Below are 22044 nucleotides of genomic sequence, written 5' to 3' on the forward strand. Positions count from 1 at the left end.
CTCGATCACCTGCACTGGAAGTTTGTTCCAATGATCAACCACTCTCTCTGTGAAGAAATACTTTCTGGTGTCGCCATGAAATTTTCCGCCCCTGAGTTTGAGCGGGTGCCCTCTTGTGGCCGAGTGTCCCTTGAGAAAGAAAATATCATCTTCCACTTCGACACGTCCCGTGAGGTACTTAAATGTTTAGATCATGTCTCCCCTCTCCCTAAGTTCCTCGAGAGTGTAGAGCTGCAATTTGTTCAGTCTCTCTTCGTACTAATTGTGTGTAGTTGCCTGCCTTCTTGTTGCAAGAAAACGTTTCACAACAAGAACAAATGAAGACCAGGCACATTATTCAATTTCATTCATTGATGCTATGAAATGTGGGTCATTTATAAGTTGTCTGATCTGTGAACCATCAAAAATTCCTGCCTTCAGTTTTTCCATGGTAAGTCTAAGTATGCGCTATGAAGTTCATAATCAAAACAGAAATACGTCTAAAAACCCGCCCAAATCGGCACTTGGACGACCTAAAAGGCAGGTCATCCAAGTGCTGATAATCAAAACAGGTTTTTAGACGTATGTAGAGGCATTTTAGGCCTCTGACTGAAGCTGTGTGTCCAGAGCGTAAAGGGCCTGTTTTCAAGGAGTGGCTAGGCAGGAAGTGGGTGGGATGTGGGCCGACCAAACTTAGTCGTCTTGCAGCAATGATCAAAGGTTTGACGAGAATGGACTTTAGATGCTGCCAACTTTGGGCGACTAGCAGCCTAGGCCCAAAACAGACTTAGATGTATTTTTTGATCATGCCCCTCCACGTATTCAATGCACGAACTGTCTTTATTCAAAGCCTTTACAAATTGTTTCTTCAGGACCAGCTTTATTTGTAGTGGTGGCAGTAGGATTCTATCTGATGTTACCAAAGGTTCATTGATTACATTTGGTCCTCCAACCACCATATATTCCCTCAAAAAGCCAATCTTTTTTTTTGGTCAATGTTCATGTTTGGCTCTACTATCCCAAAGGCATAAAAAGCAACTAGAGCTTAAACTAGAGAAACTAGAGCTGATGCGGTCTATCCAATGCAATTTTCTGAACCTGCTCCCCAAATAACCCCAGAAACAAGTTAAAAAAAAAAAACAACAAAAAACAAGGCGCCATGCAAAAATTTTTTTTGCTGTTGGCCTGTGTTAAAAGTGCTGATTAAGATAAATTTAAAAATTAAGTTAAGCACCTAGATTGGCGAAGCGTGCTGGTCTAGGCACCTGACGTTAGGCGTCTTTTATAGAATCAGGGCCTTGGCGTGATTCTACAAAGTGCACATACCTTTTATAGAATTGTACTTAACACCGGTGTATGACACATAACTTAGGCACAGGCATTTAGGCCAGGCCTAAATGCCTGTGCCTAAGTTGTGGGCAGATTTGGGGTATTCTATAGCAATGCACCTAACTTTCAGGAATGCCCATGACCTGCCCCAGGCCATGGCCCATTTTCAAACTCGTGCACTGCAACTAGCACATACCTTTCACAGAATCACGCTGAGTTGTGTATGTAACTTTTAATTATTCCCAATTAGCATCAGTTATGAGGCGTTAATTGCCATTTATTGGCACTGATTAAGCCAATAGTAGAAGCACTACACATACGTGAGCCATTGCGCATGTGCGAACTCAGGAAAATATAGGGGTGCCGGATTTTGCCTTGAATAAAAGAGGACGTGTGGCCCCACTCTGTTCCGCCCACAGCCCTGCCCCATTCTGCCCACAGCCCTGCCTCTTTCTGCCCCCCAACCCCGGCTCCACGCAAACCTCGTCTCTTCGGAGCCGCGTCTGGAGGGCATCTGCGCATGTATGGATGTGGCGTGGTAACATCACACACATGTGTGCGTGTGATGTCACTGCATCTCATCTGTGCATGCGCAGATGCCATCCAGACACGGCCTCGATCTCAATGCTTTTCAAAACCCACGCAAAGTGCCGGGTGCCGGGTTTTGAAAAGCCGTCCGGATACCTGGATAGTTCTCTAAAAAGAGAGACATGCCTGGGTAAATCTCGATGTCTAGTAACCCTGAAATAAATGTGGCCCTATTTCTTCACAGTTCACACTATTTCCAAAGAGTGTTCACTAGTATCAGAAACTGATAAAACGACAAAATGGCCAAATGTAGACTCTCACTGGCTTCCGATAAAAGCAAGAACTCAATTCAAGTTCTATTGTCTACTATTTAAAGTAACCCATGGTACTGCCCCCTGTTACCTAAACAACCGCCTATACCGCTACCACTCATCCAGATCAAGGAGAACTCAAAATCTATTCACCTTCCCCCCTCATAATGGTATCCGACGTAAGAAACTATACGACAGCCTTCTAGCGACACAGGCAGCGAAAATTGACCCTACCATCACCAAACTAATGATCACAACAACAGACATCAAAGTGTTTCAAAAAGAAATCAAAACATTTCTATTCAAAAAACACTTCCCTACTAACTAATCTCCTCCCCTTTCGCACAAACTCTCCCTCTCGTGAATAACACATTAGTCAACTCCTAGAACCTTATCTTCCAAAAATATTCTGACTCCTAAATAAGCATCTACCTCACTATCCAACAAACTTCTTACGTCATTGTTAGGTAATTTCTCTTCTATAACCCGTATATACTGATACTCTCCACTGTATCCTGTTATCACTTGATTCTCTGCTATGTAATTCTTTCGGAAAAATCCAGATATCTTACAATTGAATCCTCTACCACACCATGTAAAGAACATGAATCAATGTTATATAATTCTCTAGGTAATCATTGTTACGTAATTCTCTCGGTAATGTCCAGATATCTTCTAATTTGTAATCCGCCTAGAACCGCAAGGCACAGGCGGAATAGAAATCACTAATGTAATGTAATGTAACAAAACCAAATAAAATGATAATTTCCATAAACGGCATGGTAAAAATGACTCGAAGCACAACTTTCCTGACTGCCACTCCCTAGTGGTAACATTCCAACAGGGCCCAGAGAAACACCAGAAAGAGGAGCAAGAACTTCCTGCTGGTTTAGCCTAATTCACAATAAAGTGCCGTAGGCCTGTGCCTCCGTGGGTTCAGCATTACCAGTGCTGTGATCCGCGTTAGAGGATCAAGACAGATGAAGGCAGCTAGCCATCCTTCCACCGTCGTTCCCGGTGTGTGGTCCCACCAGAACCCTTTATTCTTCCTCAAAATCATTGTCACCAGATTTTATATATGATAATGAGGGATAAAATTCACATCTTTCTGGTTCTGTAAGCCTCAGTGGCGTGTCACTGATCAGCACAATTGACTCTAATAACTCCCCCGGCAGACTTTGAGAGCCAAAACTTGGAATGCATTTTATTATCACCATTTTGCTTTTATACACCCATCAACCTTTCATATTTAATCTCCTTCATCACGAGAACTGATCATTTTTAATATCTGGCGTTGACAGAGAGCTCCCTGTCGTTATTCTGACAAGCTATAAAGTATTACCTCTATATGTCACAGAAAAGGCTAAGAATCAATACCAACCCTATTCCCCAGAGCAGCTGCAAATCATTCCCAGGCTAACAAATTGTTTAAATTTAAGTACTTCAGAACCAATAAAGAGCCTGGCTAGTCTGGAGACATTCTTGTACCTGTCAAAGTCCCTGTTTTCTTTCCCTGTATGGCTGAATTCTCTCAGCCTTAGCCTAGCCTCCTCCTCCGCTTCCCTGCTGTAAGAAGAGCCTCTGCCTTGCTCTACGGAACAAGCAGGTAATATGCTGCTCCCTAGACATAACTCACGGCAGTGCTGACTGTCGGAATGCTCTGAGGGAGGCTGGTGTGGCGTTGCGTGTGGCATGAGCAAGGAGAAATATGATCATAACCATCACGGATTATTCATTTCCAGGGGAGCACTTGGCAGCATGAGAAACTCATGCAGACCTGGCAAGAAATGCAGGCACCTCTTACATATCTTTACCACTGCACCTCAATCCTGCTCGGCAGTTCCTGCTGTTATTCCAGTACCGAGCCCTTCACACACCTCATCCAATGCATCTCATCATGCTATCCCAATTCACCTCATTCCTGCCCTGCAGCACCTCTTGCTATTTCAGAACAGAGCCCAATACACCTCTGCCAATGCATCTCATTCCTGCCCTATAGCACCTCATGCTATTGCAATCCTGAGCATCATATACACTTTTGCCAATGCACCTCAATCCTGCCTTGCAGCATCTCTGGCTATTCCAGTACTTATTTCTGTAAGTTTTCTTTTTTTTTTCAGAAAAAGAAAACAACAATTAAAAGACTTAGGGTTGGTGTTTCACCTTCCAGTCCATGTACTAGAGAAAAGGAAGTAAGTTCAAAAAGGTTCTGGGTCATTCTGAACAGGCAGGCTATCACCACACATGTCCTGTCAATGTACCTCCATTTTGTCCTCGTTTGTCCCCTGCTATTTCAGTACTTGTTCTCTTCCTCCCAACAGGCACAAACGGTTTTGCTCAATTCACTTCAATCCTGTCTTGAAGCACATCATGTTCCAGTACAGAGACACCCTTACAAACAGCTCTGTCGCTGCACGTCAGTTGTGACCTGCAGCATCCCCTGCTACTTTGGATTCGATAAGTCTCCCAAGATGAATCACAGTAAACATAACATCTTTCCTAAGAAGAACTGTAGCTCTAATGCACCATGTAACCCAGTAACATAGTAGATGACATAGAGGCAAAGAAACATGAGGGCAGATTAAGGCCAAATGGCCCATCCAGTCTATCCATCTGCAGCATCCACTATCACCTCCTCTCCCTATTGGCTAGGGCTCTTTACACCTGCATTGTGATGTCATAGAGCTTTATGGTGATAGTGTATAGAAACATGATGGCAGATAAAGGCCAAATGGCCCATCCAGTCTATCCATCTTCAGCATCCACTATCTCCTCCTCTCCCTATTGGCTAGGGCTCTTTACACCTGCATTGTGATGTCATAGAGCTTTATGGTGATAGTGTATAGAAACATGATGGCAGATAAAGGCCAAATGGCCCATCTAGTCTGCCCATCCGCAGTAACAATTATCTCTTCCTCTCTCTAAGAGATCCCACGTGCCTATCTCACGCTTTCTTAAATTCAGACACAATTTCTGTCTCTACCACCTCTTCCGGGAGACTGCCACACATCTACCACCCTTTCTGTAAAACAAAAGTATTTCCTTAGACTACTCCGGAGCCTATCACCTCTTAACTTCATCCTATACCCTCTCGTTCCAGAGCTTCCTTTCAAATGAAAGAGACTCGACTCATGCGTATTTACATCGCGTAGGTATTTAAACATCTCTCAAGAAAAAACTAAGAGTAATAATATAAACTCAGTAATACAAAATTTGTAATATTACTCGCCAGGGATGGGCTTTGCTCCCCCGATAAACATTTCATACAAAAAAGGCGGAGAAAAAAGCCTCAAACTTTTCATACACGTCAGCAGTCAACTATCAATAATGATTTAGGGCTCCTTTTACAAAGCCGTGCTAGCAGTTTTAACAAACACATCAGAGCCAGAAATCTACCGCCTGCTCCAAAGGAGGCGGTAGCGGCTAGCGCGCGCTATTCCATGCGTTAAGACCCAAGCGCGGCTTTGTAAAAGAGCCCTTAGTGTTTGAATCTGCTTAATTTCATATCATTGGCAAAAAAACTCCACCACTACAGAAATGTAATCATCAAAACAGTGCTACACCCATCACTGTGCATAGGAAAAACAAAAACCAGAAAGTTTTACTTAGCTTGGGAACCATGGTCTGGAATCGTCGTCATTGAAGATGTCTGAAAAAGTTTGAGGCTTTTTTCTAAACTAAACTAAACTAAACTAAACCTTAAGTTTATATACCGCATCATCTCCACGGATGTTGTGGAGCTCGGCATGGTTTACAAGAACTTAAAATATAGGAAGAGAAGGAAAAAAAGGTTTACATGAACTTTTATATAGAAGAGAAGAGTAAGGGGGGATAGAATTACATTTAATGAAAAGCCGGGTTTTCAGTTGCTTGCAGAATAATTGGAGGGAGCCCAGGTTCCGCAGCGGGGTCGTAAGGTCGTTCCAAAGACCTGTGATTCTGAAGAGAAGGGATTTTCCCAGTTTGCCTGCATAGCGAATACCGTGTAGAGAGGGGAAGGATAATTTATACCTTTGGGCGAGTCTGGTAGAGTCAGGACTCGAGGAGTTATAAGATAGTGGGATTAAGGGAGGAAGGATGCCGTGAATGATCTTAAAAGCCAGGCAGGAGCATTTGAAATGGATTCTGGAAATCACTGGGAGTCAGTGAAGTTTGGCTAGGAGTGGGGAGACATGGTCAGACTTGCGTTTTGCAAAGATCAACTTGGCTGCAGTATTCTGGATTAGCTGGAATCTTTGAAGACTTTTTTTTGATAGGCTTAAGTAGATGGCATTGCAGTAGGATTGGACAAGGACGGCGAAATGTTGTTGGCGAAAATAGGATCTTACTTTCCTCAGCATGTGGAGGTTGAAAAAGCATGATTTAGCCTAGGAGTTGAGGTGGTCATTGAGGGAGAGAGAAGAATCGATAATGATGCCAAGGACCTTGCTTGAGAACTTTCTCTGCCTTTTTTGCATGAAATGTTTATTGGGGGGAGCACAGCCCATCCCTGGTGAGTAATATTACAATTTTTTGTATTATTGAATTTAAACATCTCTATCATATCTCCCCTCTCCCGCCTTTCCTCCACAGTATACAGATTGAGATCTTTAAGTCTGTCCCCCATACGCCTTATGACAAAGACCACACACCATTTTAGTAGCCTTCCTCTGGACTGACTGCAACAAGATGAACTCATATGGTATGATGTGATATTATGTATGCCTATCTGATCTTGACCTGTCCTTGCCATTTTCAGGGCACAGACCATAGAAGTCTGGCCAATACTGGCCTTTTATCTCCAAATACCGAGGTTGCTGTTGAAGCCCACTCCAGCCCATCCAGATCTATCTAGTCTTATGGGGGCCTTTTCCCCCTAATTATTGGAGTTGCAGGCTAAGCACCATTAAATTTGTTTTGATTCCATTCTCTTTTCCATATAAGAATCTTTTGTGTTGATACCGTGCATTTTTGAAGTCTGTTACTGTTTTCAATTCCTCCAGCGGAAGGGCATTCCAGACATCCACCAAATTCTCTCTGAAAAAAGAACTTCTTGAGGTCGATAGTGCTGCACTTCTTGTCAAAGCTGCAACTTATTTTCTTAAGTAATATTGGGGGTGCCCTCTTCCTTTCAGGCTCTCAGCCACAGGATCTTGGAATTGAGAGGACATGGTAAATATATACACAATATGATAGGGGTTTATAAAATATTGAGTGAAGTGGAACAAGTAGACTTGAATCACTTGTTTATTCTTTCCAAAAATACAAGGACAAGAGGGCACGCAATAAAGCTACTGAGTAGTAAATTTAAAACAAATCAGAGAAAATATTTCTTCACTTGCCAGAGAATGTGGTAAAAGCAGTTAGCTTAGCAGGTTTTATAAATGTTTAGGTGGGGGGTTGGTGAGGAAGGAGCAGGGGCAGAGAGAAGGACGGATACCTGCGCCCTCACCAAGACAGTGCCCAGGTTGGAACCCCACCCCCACCCTCCTTATTACGCCACTGTCTATAACTTTCTCCTGCAACTACCTATAGTGATAGGGTAGATCGAATCAATGGAGGCATATCGTTATATGATAAGGAAGGCCTTGAATCGAACAAACTCAAAATTCTACAAGAGCAGAAACACACCTTGGAATCCCCATGGGTAAAAGTTCCATGTGTAAGGGGGAAAAGGATAGTAACAGGAGTCCACCTCCCCAGACTACTGCATTTCTTTGAAGGTGTGAATGAACATGTGAATAAAAGTGAGCCAGTTGATTTTCAGAAAGCTTTTGGTAAAGTTCCTCACGAGAGGCTCATGAAAAAATTAAAGAGTCATGGGATAGATGTCAAAATTCAGTTGTGGATTAGGAATTGGTTATCGGCTAGAAAACAGAGGGTAGGTTTAAATGGTCATTTTTCTCAATGGAGGAAAGTAAACAGTGGAGTGCCACAAGGGTCTGTACTAGGACCAGTGCTATTTAACTTATTTATAAATAATCTGGAAATTGGAACGAAGAAGTGATTAAATTTGCAGATGACACTAAACTGTTCAAAGTTGTTAAAACGCATGCAGATTGTGAAAAATTGCAGGAAGACCTTAGGAAATTGGAAGACTGGATGTACAAGTGGCAGATTAAATTTAATGTGGACAAATGCAAAGTGATGCACATTGGGAAGAATAACCCAAATCACAGTTACAGGATGCTAGGGTCCACCTTGGGGGTCAGCGCCCAAGAAAAGGTTCTGGGTGTCATTATAGAGAATACGATGAAACCTTCCGCCCAATGTGCGATGGCGTCCAAAAAAGCAAACAATTATTATAAAAGGGATGGTTAACAAAACTACCCCCCCTCCCTTTTACAAAACTGCAATAGCGGTTTTTAGCACAGGCCGGTGCGCTGGCAAGTGCAAAGTGATGCATGTGGGAAAGAGGAACCCGAACTATAGCTATGTGATGCTGGGTTCTGTGTTAGGAGTCACTGCCCAGGAAAAGGATCTAGGTGTCATCGTTGAGGATACATTAAAACCCTCAGCTCAATGTGCGGCGGTTGCTAAGAAAGCAAATAGAATTTTAGGAATTATGAGGAAAGGAATGGAAAACATAGATGAAAATGTTATAATGCCCTTGTATCGCTCTATGGTATGAGTGTACCTCGAATACTGTGAGCAGTTCTGGTTGCCATATCTCAAAAAAGATATAGGCCCTCTTTTACTAAGGTGCGCTAACCGATTAGTGCGCAATAATCGAATTAGCACACGCTAAACGCTAACACATGCAGGTTAGTCTATGGATGCGTTAGCGTTTAGCATGCGCTAATTCAATTAGTGCGCACTAATCGGTTAGCGCACCTTACAGCCTCTTTTACAAAGCCGCGCTAGTGGCTGCCGCGCGGCAACAGCCACGAAGCCCTTTAAATCTCTATGGGCTTCGGGGCCGTTAGCGCAGTGCAGCCGTTAGTGCGGCTATGTAAAAGAGGCCGTTAGTAAACGAGGGGGATAGTAGAATAAGAAAAGGTACAGAGAAGGGTGACAAAAATGATAAAAGGGATGGGTCGACTTCCCTGTGAGGAGAGGCTAAAATGGCTAAGGTTCTTCAGCTTGGAGAAGAGATGGTTCAGGGATGATATTATACAGGTCTATAAAATAATGAGTGAAGTAGAAAGGTAGATGTGAATTGCTTGTTCACTCTTTCCAAAACTACTAGGACTAGAGGACATGCGATGAACCTACTAAGTAGTAGATTTAAACCGGAGAAAACATTTCTTCACACACAATTCTGGAATTCGTTGCCGGAGAATGTGGTGAAATCAGTTAGCTTAGCGGGGTTTAAAAAAGATTTGGATAATTTCCTAAACGAGAAGTCCATATGCCATTATTGAGATGGCTTGGGGAAAATCCACTGCTTATTCCTAGGATAGAATCTGTTTTGCTACTTGGAATCTAGCTAGGTACTTGAGACCAGGGTTGGAAACAGGGCTTGATGGACCTGAGTTGGAAACAAGGCTTGATGGACCCAGTATGGCAATTCTTATGTCCTTATGCAAGTTGGTGTTTGCAGGGGAGGAGCATGGATGTGGCATGGCTAAGGCTCCCTCTCACGCCCACAGGGCCTGATTCTTACATGTTCCTCTGTTGCATTATATAGGCCCAGAAATAATATATTAACATAGCCAACTGCCAAATATTGAACAAATTTTCTCACCACAGATTCCATTAACCAGATTTTTACCCTTTCCCACCTCCACCCCCACCCCATTCAGTGTAATATATCATATCACTGAAAGACTTGCTCACGCTCTGTGGTAGGGAAAACCCTAGACTGGAAGATGTGTCTGGCAGCGCTAGAGAAATGGCAAGTAGTCATAATAGCAGTAAAATCAGTGCAAGAGGGCAGCTGGCGACGGGACAGGCAGTACTATAGCTGGGGAGCTTTTGTAAAGTAGAGATTGCAGTGCTGAAAAGTAGAAATAGGACAAGAAGAGATGTCCAGAACTGTCAGCCAGTGCAACACATATGGTAAGATAGCTTCTTAGGGAGTCTACTGATCGGACTGAGCAAGGCTACAACTAAAAAAATCCATGAAATATGATCACACGCCCATTACCTCTGTCTTTGATGAGAGCAAGAGTAAAAAAATCAACACCTTAAAGGGAACGCTTCAGACACTTTAAAATGAATGGGCTTAAATGGCTTCTCAACTTTGCTTTAACAAAACAAATCCTCTCCTGCTCTTAACGACAACAATGTTCCTTTCCCCATCATTAGGGTTACCAGATGTCCGGGAAAACCCGGACATGCCCTCTTTTTATTGGACTGTCTGGGTGCCCGAATGGAGTTTCCAAAACCCGGAAGTTTGTCCAGGTTTTGGAAAGCCCCGACCTCTGGAGGGCCTCTGACCATGTGCGGATGACGAGACATGCATCCACGCATGCTCGGAGACCCTCCAGACGTGGCTCGGAGTTTGAAAACCAAAGATGAGGGTTTGGGGTGGGGTGGGGGGGGGGGCCTAGAGGCCAAATGAGTTTGGGCGAGAGGCAGAACGGGACATGGCTGGAGGTGGAGCAGGGCATAGTTAGGGGCATAACAGGGCGGGACCATGTGTCTGGGTTTCTCCGGACAAAATTCTGGTAACCCTACCCATCATAGAAGTAGACCCATAAGGCAAAAAATAAATACTCCTCCATCTGGGAATAAAGAATATGAAGCCACAGCATCAGGTAAGATCATCTGTTATGGGGTAAAATTAACAGGGATGTAAGTGGACAGGAGAGGACTGTGCTCAGTTAAACCCTGATCAGTGAGCTTGTAGGGCAGGGAACTCCGGTCCTCGAGAGCCGTATTCCAGTCGGGTTTTCAGGATTTCCCCAATGAATATGCATTGAAAGCAGTGCATGCAAATAGATCTCATGCGTATTCATTGCGGATATCCTGAAAACCCGACTGGAATACGGCTCTCGAGGACCGGAGTTCCCTATTGTAGGGGATATTCAGTGTCACTTTAACTGAGCAGTGATGCTGAATTCCCCCTCTGCTCCCAGAGCTAGAAGATATGCAGGCTTTGTTGATATTCAATACCAATTTCTGCATGTGTAACTGGGCAGATAACACTGCTTTTTGTGTAGTCCTATCTATGCCTGGTTAGATAATGTGTGTGCTGGCACTAAATATTGCCCATCACTCAGATACCTTCCAGGTTCGCTGGTTGTTCGGTGCTGGTGCCTGGACATAGACCAGCACTGAATTTTCATGTCTAATTGAGCTTGCCTCTGCCTTTAAATCCGCTGGCCACCATAGGCAGAATATTGCCCGGTATAACAATCATATAATAAAAGGTAGGAAGTATACAGTACATACCAATTAATGGCGGAATACGGTTCATAGACAAAATCGTGCGAGACAACGGCGCGCAGACAACTGAGCGCAAGGTTGACGGCGCGCCGAAGAAAAGCATTATTTTAAAGGGTTCCGACGGGGGGTGTTGGTGGGGAACCCCCCTATTTTACTTAACAGACATCGCGCTGGCGTTGTGGGGGGTTTGGGGGGTTGTAACCCCCCTCATTATACTTGAAACCGAACTTTTTGCCTGTTTTTTAGGGAAAAAGTTCAGTTTTAAGTATAATGTGGGGGGTTACAACCCCCCAAGCCCCCCACAATGCCAGCGCAATGTCTGTTAAGTAAAGTGGGGGGGTCCCCCCCCCACACCCCGTCGGAGCCCTTTAAAATAGTGCTTTTCTTTGGCGCGCCATCAACCTTGCGCTCAGTTGTCGACTTGCCATTGTCTCGTGCGATTTAGTCCTGTCACCGCGGAATACACACAGGCATAAGGGATAAGGAACAAATGAAGGAATTTCAAAGAGATAAAAACAGGATATGGTAAAGTTAATGATGCTTGTATTCCGCCAACCACGGGCTCGCAGTACGGGGAAGGGCAGAAGAGATCCAGGGATGAGCAGGGTGGTGATTCGGGAGAGAGCAGGCAGGAGAGATCGGGGAAGAACAGGTCGGCGATTTGTGGAAGAGCATGCAGGAGGGATCAGGGGAAGAGCGTCGGAGTGGCAGGCAGGAGAGATTCGGGGCTGCAGAGAGAAGGGCATGCAGAAAGCAGGGCAGAGAGCAGGGCTTCTATGGAGCTGGAGATTCGGAAAGACATTTTCAGCTGGTCCCCAGCCGTCGCTTCTTGGGTTGATCGGCCAGCCCGGTCGGTTTTAAAAATTTTGTTGGCGAATCGTGTCCCTGTCTACTTTGCATGCGTTTCCCCTCATTTGCATGCACGGATTGGAAGCGGATCGCAGGAGAGGTTAGTGAATCGGGCCGGAGGGAAATCTGGTCGCAAACTGATCGGTACATGATCGGTTTGCTTTGTGAATCTAGCCTTATGCAGAGAGCAGAAATGAGATGTGGGGAAACTCACTCTGTCGTGAACGCAGACACACAAAGACACATTATAGCTGTCTCACACATATAGTTTCAAATAATACATGGCTTTCAATGAAACTCTCAGCTGTGCTCACACCCACGTGCAATGCTGGTGCCACATTCTGCTTCATACACACACAGAATTGAAAAACTATTAAGCTAAGTATAAACAGCTAATTTAGTTAAAAAAAATAGAGAGAATGAAACATTTGAACTACTAAAACATCATCATTCAGTTGTTTCTTTTTGTTAGTTTTTATATACTGTATATATTTTTTTAATGTTTTAAATTATATGCAAATAAGGATTTAGTGAAGAGACTTTTACTGGGAAATAGAATTCATTCAAAACTGTGTGTGTAAAAAATAATTTGGTCTGTGTCATTGTTAGTGACTGAGGGGTTTTCCTATTTCAGTGCTTAGTAAACAGGGTCCAGGATGATGCTGGGCAAGAGTCTCAGTGTGAGAGAGATGAGGTTGTGGTGGGACAGTAAGGGAATTTTTCAAGTACCTTTCTTATTTTTAATCTTAATGTATATTTTCTGTAAACCGCTTAGAACCTAACGGATGTAGCGGTATATAAGAAATAAATTACATTACATTACATATTTTACGTATGCAACTACCAACATTTACAAATCTATATCACACGCAGAAAGTCAGTATACACACATGCAAATCTAAGTCTGTAGATATTTCAAAGGAGTGTGGTTTTATTGGGGCTTGGGCAAGATAAAAATCTACATGTGTATTCCATATTTTAGAACAAAAACAAACATGACATAGCCATGAGTGGTACTGGATGGGCCAAAGTCCACATAAGAACATAAGAGTTACTATTATACTGGGGCAGTCTGAAAACCATTTATTTTTTTTCATCAAAAGGGGACATCTATTAATTGTCAGTCCCGCCCCCAATCCTACCCTAGCCCTGCCCCAATCCCGCCCCCAATTTCTTCCATTCATTTTTCATGTACACATAATATCTTAATAATTCATAATGGTAACCATAAAATTTTAAAAAACTACAAAGCACACTATACGCAGAGCAAATGTTAATTATCATTTTTATTTGGGGGGTTTGAAAGATGTCAAGGCAGATGACTTTAAAATATGCAATGTCACCTCAGTAACTATCGAAAAATAGACAAATATAGTGAAAAATATAGACAGCAGATATAAATTCTCAAAACTGTCACATTTTGATCACTAAATTGAAAATAAAATCATTTTTCCTACCTTTGTTGTCTGGTGATTTCATGAGTCTCTGGTTGCACTTCCTTCTGACTGTGCATCCATTATGTATTTCTTTCTTCATGCTTCCCCTCCTCCAGACTTCATTCCATTCCCCAACCAACATCTCTCTCTGTCCCTCCATGGGCCCAACTTTTTCTTCCTCTCTCCCTGCCTGCCCCCTGACACACTCCCCCAACTTTTTCTTTCTCTCCCTGCCTTTCCCCCCCCCCCACCCAGCCACCACTGCCGACGACGACGCAGCAACAGGGCCAGGGCCACTGTGAAAAGTATGATGCAGGTTAATTAGGTTATGTACACCAAGATCTGGGGGGATCTCGCGTGTTGGAAGGTTCTCCTGCTGGGTGTTCATATGTAGGAGTGGCTTTTAGTGTACATGGCATATCTCATAAGAACATAAGAATTGCCGCTGCTGGGTCAGACCAGTGGTCTATCGTGCACAGCAGTCCGCTCATGCGACGGCCCTTAGGTCAAAGACCAGTGCCCTAACCTACGTACGTTCTGGTTCAGCAGGAACTTGTCTAACTGTCTTGAATCCCTGAAGGGTGTTTTCTCCTATAACAGCCTTCGGAAGAGCGTTCCAGTTTTTTACCATTCTCTGGGTGAAGAAGAACTTCCTTACATTTCTACAGAATCTATCCCTTTTTAACTTTAGAGAGTGCCCTCTCATTCTCTCTACCTTGGAGAGGGTGAACAACCTGTCTTTATCTACTAAGTCTATTACCTTCATTATCTTGAATGTTTTGATCATGTCCCCTCTGTCTCCTCTTTTCAAGGGAGAAGAGGCACAGTTTCTCTAATCTCTCACTGTAGCTCTAGCCACACGCTCTAGCCACAAGCTACTGCAGATAGCAGCCTGAATGTTGGACACCCCCACTGAGAAGGCCAGGTGGATAACATCGAACAATGATTCCATTCTGGAAACTACTATCCAACAAACCTATAGTTCTTTGGGGACAACGGGATAGAAAACAAATTAAATAAATAAATATCCTTGAAAGTTATATTTTGATCTGAAATAGGAGGTTTTGATAAAGATTTCAATAGAAAAATTACTTCCTTAGGAGTGACTTTCCAGCAGGCTGTTTTTCCAATATCACTGGACCAGTCAGACTCTTTAGCTGGGGTGGAGACAGAGATATACCATTTGACAGAGAGCTTCCTGGCTGACTTTCTACCAATGATACAGATTTTAAATGTCTATCCATAGAACCCACAACTCTGGGAGTTGATGACATATAAATCATATAAATCTGGTTGAACTTTCCTTTTCTTCCCCATTTCCAAAAGAGCTAATAGTCTACCTTTAGCAAAACCAAGAGGAAATCATGGTATCAATGAATGGACACAGTACCTGATAAGTTGTAAAATCTTCTAGAATGGTCCCCAGTACTCCACGGTGCTCCAACGGGCTTTCAAGTGGCCTGGCATGCCCTTTAGGGTACGCCCTGCAGCAGCGCCTCAAGGCACTTGATTTTATAGCAGAATCAATCCCAAGTGGTGGCGTCAAACACCTCCACCACACACACAGCCAATACGGAGAAAAACTCCAAAGTAAGCCTCTGATATTCCTCTCCTTGCCTGTGTACAGATTATTTTTAACTTTAGAAAAAGTGGAGCCTGGACACTCCTTGTCTCCCTCCCCAGCTACTACCTGTTCTCTCTCGCTCTCTCTTCCTGGATCGGATCCATTTCTTCAGCTCAGGCGGTACCGGCAGTGGCTCTCACTGCAGGGCCAAGGCGTGCAGCGACTATACAACGGCTGGCCCACAAGCCTTCCCCGACATCAATTCTGACGTCGGAGAGGACGTTCCGGGCCAGCCAATCGCTGCCTGGCTAGCCCGGAACGTCCTCTCCGACGTCAGAATTGACGTTGGGAAGAAGGCTTCTGGGCGGCAATTAGCAGCAGGGAAGTAAGAGAGCAGCAGCGGCGGCGGACCGGGGGTAAATCGGGTGCTGGAGGGAGGCTTTTTTTTTTTGAACGGCAGGAAGGGACAGGAAGCGATCGCCTGTCCTGTTGTCCCCCCCGCACAGCTTCGGGACACTGTCCCTGAAAATGGGACATTTCAGCATCCCGAAGCTGTGTGTGGGGGCAACGGGACAGGGGATCTGAAAACGGGATGGTCACCTTATCCATCAAGTCTAGTATCCTGTTTCTAGCAGTGGCCAACCCAAGTTACAAGTAAACTGGCAAAATCCCAAAGAGTAAAACAGATTTTGTGCTGCTTATCTTAGGAATAAGCAGTGTATTTTAGGAAATTAGCCAAACCTTTTTTAAACCCTGTTAAGCTAACTGCTTTTACCACATTCCCTGGGAACAAATTCCAGCTTGTAATTGGAGGAGGCATGGAGAGCATAGCAGGGATGAAGAATGAGGGGGGGGGGGGAGCAGTGCAAATTATTGTGTCTATCCAAAAGTGAACATCTGCTGTACCACCGCTGTCCCCTCCTGCAGTGGGATCATGAACAAGTTAACTATGGCCTAAACCTGCAGCTGGGAATTTAACCCAACAGTATAGATCACAGGGTTCTTACAGCTAGAAGACCCAAATAAAGCAGGCACCCTTCTAGTTCAGCCCAGCTGATATTCTCAACAAATCAGTGATGCAAAAGGGAAGGGATTCCATGCTCCTATGGAAAGGCCCATGACAGACTGCTTTCTATAGCATAGAAAATGATTTACACAGTGTTCAAAGTATTTAAGTAAAAGTAAAAATACATGGGGTTTTCTTTAATACTTAAGTAAAACTAAAAGTACAGCGAAGAACACATTAAAAATGTTGTTTAAGTAAAATAAAAATGTTATTACCTAATATAATACTTTTTGAGTAAAAAGTAAACATATCATAACTACAATGAATGCAACTATTATTTACCCCCTCTTCTACGAAACTGCACTAGCAGTTTCTAGTGCAGAGAGCCGCGCTGAATGGCACGCGCTGCTCCCGACGCTCATAGGAACTCTGAGCGTCAGGAGCAGCGCAGCTCCCCGTGCTAGAAACTGCTAGTGCAGTTTCGTAGAAGAGAGGGTTCATGTTTTTAGCCCAACAATTTTATTGCTCTACAATTCAATCCACTTTGCTTTTAGGAAAACTACATTTTGAAAATGACCGTCACTCATGCAAGTGTGCTTGTGAGTCATTAGTAAACCAGCGTAGCCAAAAATTTGTTCAGCATCTGCATTGGCGGAAAATGGATTGCTCAGTCTGAGCAAAATGTTCCTTCAAATCAGGTCAGGCTGCATTACTGATGTCCTTTGACTGGGTCTGCAGATATTGATAAGAGAATCTCTATCTGAAACACTTGACTTCCAATTATCATCTGCATTAGATGGTCTAATTCAGGGATCTCAAAGTCCCTCCTTGAGGGCCGCAATCCAGTCGGGTTTTCAGGATTTCCCCAATGAATATGCATGGAGATCTATGTGCATGCGCTGCTTTCAATGCATATTCATTGGAGAAATCATGAAAACCCGACAGGATTACGGCCCTCAAGGACGGACTTTGAGATCCCTGGTCTAATTCAGTGGTTCCCAACTCTGTCCTGGAGGACCACCAGGCCAGTCGGGTTTTCAGGGTAGCCCTAATGAATATGCATGGAGCAGATTTGCATGCCTGGCTCCTCCATTATATGCAGATCTCTCTCGTTAATATTTATTAGGGCTATTCTGAAAACCTGACTGGCCTGGTGGTCCTCCAGGACAGGATTGGGAACCACTGGTCTAATTCATCACTTGCATCTTCATCTTCGTTATCATCATCATGCTGGCCAATTACAGAGAAGATATTCATAAAGTTTGAATCACTGTTTTGTTGTTCTAACGAGTTTTTATTTGATGGCAAACTCTGTTTGAATATCTTTGAGATCTGATACAAGAACATCACATATGTGGGGACCCTTCAGTCTTGAGGCTAGACAAGCATGCTTCTTATCTAAAGCAGTCCGTTGTGATAGAGACATATGTCTGTTCAACAAGAATTGTTACCGGCTTCTGCTTCATCTCCACTTCAAAGTGACCCAAATCATCACTGTTCTGTTTGGCTAGAGACCAGTAACCAGTTCAACATACATAGGCAATTCTCCACTGTTCTAATAGGCTATATTCACTGAACAGCAAAATTTAAGATGAAACGATCCATTGGTTGCATGATGAAGTTTGCAATAGCAAAATCCTGTTCCTGGTTTTGCTTTTTGATTTGGTTTACTAAGAAATTGTTACATGCATCTTGCTTCTGCTTTCACTTTTTACGTTTAACTGCAAGCATCAGATGTAACTAAGTAAAAGTAGTGAAAATTGGTGAAATTATTACTTCAGTAAAAGTAAGAAATGTTATCCTGTACTTCAGGGGTGTCAAAGCCCCTCCTCGAGGGCCGCAATCCAGGCGGTTTTCAGGATTTCCCAATGAATATGCATGAGATCTATTAGCATATGATGAAAGCAGTGCATGCAAATAGATCTCATGCATATTCATTGGGGGAATCCTGAAAACCTGACTGGATTGCGGCCCTTGAGGAGAGACTTTGACACCCCTGCTGTATTTCCTTACAAGTAAAAGTTACTGTGAAGGAGTCTATAGGATTTTATTACTCCTCATGTCCCTCACAAGGTCAGAACCACCTTAAGACATGTGGCTCTTCACTGGAGTGGGGAAGGACAGGAGGGGAAGAGTCCAGGAAGCAGCTGCCAGCCTGCCAGGAAAGATAAGAGGCAGAACCAGAGGGAAGAGGAGAGAGCCCCAGAAGAAGGATGCTAACCACAGGTTTTGACTCCAACATGATGTTTGGCTGAGGTAAGACAACTACCTATTTACTTAAAGATTGTGAGCCTTGTTCTAGAGCAGGGGTGGGCAACTCCGGTCCTCGAGGCCCGGGATCCAGTCGTGTTTTCAGGATTTCCCCAATGAATATGCATTGGAAGCAGTGCATGCAAACAGATCTCATGCATATTTATTCGGGAAATCCTGACTGGATTCCGGCCCTCGAGGACCAGAGTTGCCCACCCCTGTTCTAGAGTATGGCTGGGGCCAGACCTAGATTACTACTATTAATTATTTCTATAGCGTTGACTTTTGAACCCTGTGTTTGGAGCATGGCAATCTAAGGCCAGTTAAGAACTTTATTTTAAAACAGACTTTGCTTCTTTATCTGAGCCTATGAAGTAACAGACTCAGGGCTTGTCACCAATAAACCTTTTTGTTGCACTTTCAAAGTGTGTCCAGTCTTGGTGTGCACAGGGATTTTACCTTAGAGAACCGCTCAGGCTCCAACAGTAACAATATTTTAGTTAAGTATAGTAATTAGTTACATTTACAGTGGTACCTTGGATTACGAGCATAATCCATTCCAGGAGTATGCTCGTAATCCAAAATGCTCATTTATCAAAGCGAGTTTCCCCATAGGAAATAATGGAAACTCGCTTTGATGCGTTTCCCCCCCCCCCCCCCGAGAACTGGCATTGCTCCCCTCGAAGACCCCCCTGCGATCCAGCACCCCCCCCCAACGCGATTGGGCATCCCCCCACCACGATCCGGAACCCCCCCGCCACGATCCGGCACCCCCCCCCGACGTGATTGGGCACCCCCCGCCGCTTCTTACCCTCATCTGGGCACCCCGAAGATCGGCCTCCTCATCTGCTGGGCCTTGAACATCTGCGCATGCTCAAGGCCTGCGAGTTCACGTTCAGAACATGGTGGGGGGGTGCCCAATCGCGTCAGGGGGGGGTGCCGGATCGCTGATGGGAGGGTGCTGGATTGTGGGGAGGGGAGCGCTCGTAAATCGAGCCATGCTCGGTTTCCGAGGCACCGATTTTGCAAATGTTTTGCTCGTCTTGCAAAACACTCGCAAACCGGTGCACTCGTAAACCGAGGAACCACTGTATTTAGTTAATATACAACACTGGATTTATACGATAGTTTAAAAACACAGCTTTATATAGTGTAGAAAATATTTATACTATCAGTGGTATAAAGTAATAGCACTTTATAGGAAATACACATGAACCCCTATCCCCCCTTCCCAGTTTAGGGGAAATGAATAGTTGATTATTTTGCTGAAACTGTTGGAGAAGATAAAGGGAGGGATAATTTTGTTGGAATAAACTTCGGCAAAAGACATCAGAATTCAGCACAAGAGAACAAAAGTTATAGACTATAATATATCAGTGGGTAACCAAGCAACGGCTTTGCTCAGACTCGAGGGAACTGCAGGGGTGGGTTATGCAAATTGCCGAGTTTCACTGATGGGAGAAAATCACATACCATTATTATTTACACACATAAATAATACAAGTCTAAAGCTGAAAGGGAAGTGTATTTTGGAGGCCAGGATTAAGCTGACAACCAGGGAAGCTCAGTTCAAATCCCACTGCTGTTCCGTGTGATATGGAACCTTTCAAGTTTCTTTATTTTTGATATACCGTTTACCATACAGGTGTCTAAACGGTTAACAATAAAATATAGTTAAAAATTAAAATCATGTCTAAGCTAAAAAGGAGGGAAGCATTGACGCACTGATGTATATGAAACGGGAGGGAAGTGGGGATACAGATTTAGGATTGTAAGCTCTCTGGGATGAGGGAAATGCCTAGTGTATCTGAATGTAACTCATCTTAAGCTACTACTAAAAAAAGGTATGAGCAAAGTCCAGATAAATCAGTGGCACACAGTCAGGACCTTCAAAGGAGTCAATGAGACCCCCAGTTCTGCCAGCATGCTGACTTTTTTATTTTTTTTTTTGCACAATTTTCTCAAAATAGGTGCATAGCAATGGGGGTTTGTTTCCTTGCTCCTACTGCTCAGTCTGTTTGCCAGCAGCCGGCACCAAGCAACCGTTCCAATTTCAGAGTAAGCACTTCCTGTATCATACAGGTGATGCTCTGAATTTGGAATAGTATAAGGAAGCCAGTCTAGAAATATAAATTATAACATTATGAATGCATAACCTCCTCCCCGTTTTTACAAAGCCACATTAGGCTTTTTATCGCCGGCCAAGGCAATATTAGCTCCGACGCTCATAGGAATTCTATGAGTGTCAGCTAATACCACGGCAGCTGGCGATAAAAAAGCCTAACGTGGCTTTGTAAGGGGGGGAGGGGACTACATAGGTTGCTACTTTTGGGGGTTTTGTCAGGTACTAGTGACCTGGATTGACCATCGTGAGGACGGACTACTAGACTAGATGGACCATTAGTCTGACCCAGTAAGGTTATTCTTATGTTCTTATGGATGATAAGACCCCGTAAGGTTTATATATCGGGTTCATAGACAACGGCGTGAAAGACAAAAGCGTGCGCCGACAATTGAGCGCAGTGCGCGCCGCTCTAAATTACAGTTTTTAGGGGCTCCGATGGGGGGTTTTGTTGGGGAACCCCCCCAGTTTACTTAATAGACATCGCGCCAGCGTTATGGGGGGTTTGGGGGGTTGTAACCCTCCACATTTTACTGTAAACTTAACTTTTTCCCTAAAAACAGGGAAAAAGTGAAGTTTTCAGTAAAATGTGGGGGGTTACAACCCTCCACACACCCCACAACGCCCCCATAATGCGGCGCGATGTCTATTAAGTAAAGTGGGGGGAGTTTCCCCCCACGCCCTCCCGTCGGAGCACTAAAAACAGTAATTTAGAGCGGCGCGCGCTGCACTCAATTGTCTGGGCGCGCCTTTGTCCCGGCGCGCTTTTGACCTGACACCATATATCAGTAGAAATAAGGTGATGGAGTGGGGGTGAAGATACAGAGACAGGCAGGCCCACCTGTTGTTCCATTCTCCCTTCTTACAGCAGTGCCAATGACTCTGTAGCCATTACCTTAATCCTCACATTTCTCTCAAATTTTCATTGTTCCAATCCTAATTTGTCTTGCCATTTCACTGATTTTTACTGGGGGAAAAAAAAGACTTGTTTTAGATTATTTCTTTAGTCTACTCCTGGGCTTCTCAGCCAAGTCCTCAGGACACATCTAGCCAGTCTGGATTTCAGGATATCCACAATGAATATGCATAAGAGAGATTTGCATACGAGAGGGCCACTGAAAAATTCTCAGCCCAGCCAAGAAGAGAATGATGTAGAGCCATGAAACTTACACGCTATTCCACACTTTTCGTTTCATTTCATATCTAGGTTGGGCAGAGAACTTTTCAGCATCCCCTCGTATAATGAAGGCAATACATGCAATCTCTCTCATGAATATTTATTGTAAAGACCTTGAAAACCTGATAGGCTGGATGTACTGGACTGAAAACCCCTGGCTCATAACCCTTCTTTATACTGT

Source organism: Geotrypetes seraphini, chromosome 13 (genome assembly GCF_902459505.1).
Source record: "Geotrypetes seraphini chromosome 13, aGeoSer1.1, whole genome shotgun sequence".
In the NCBI taxonomy this organism is placed as follows: domain Eukaryota; kingdom Metazoa; phylum Chordata; class Amphibia; order Gymnophiona; family Dermophiidae; genus Geotrypetes; species Geotrypetes seraphini.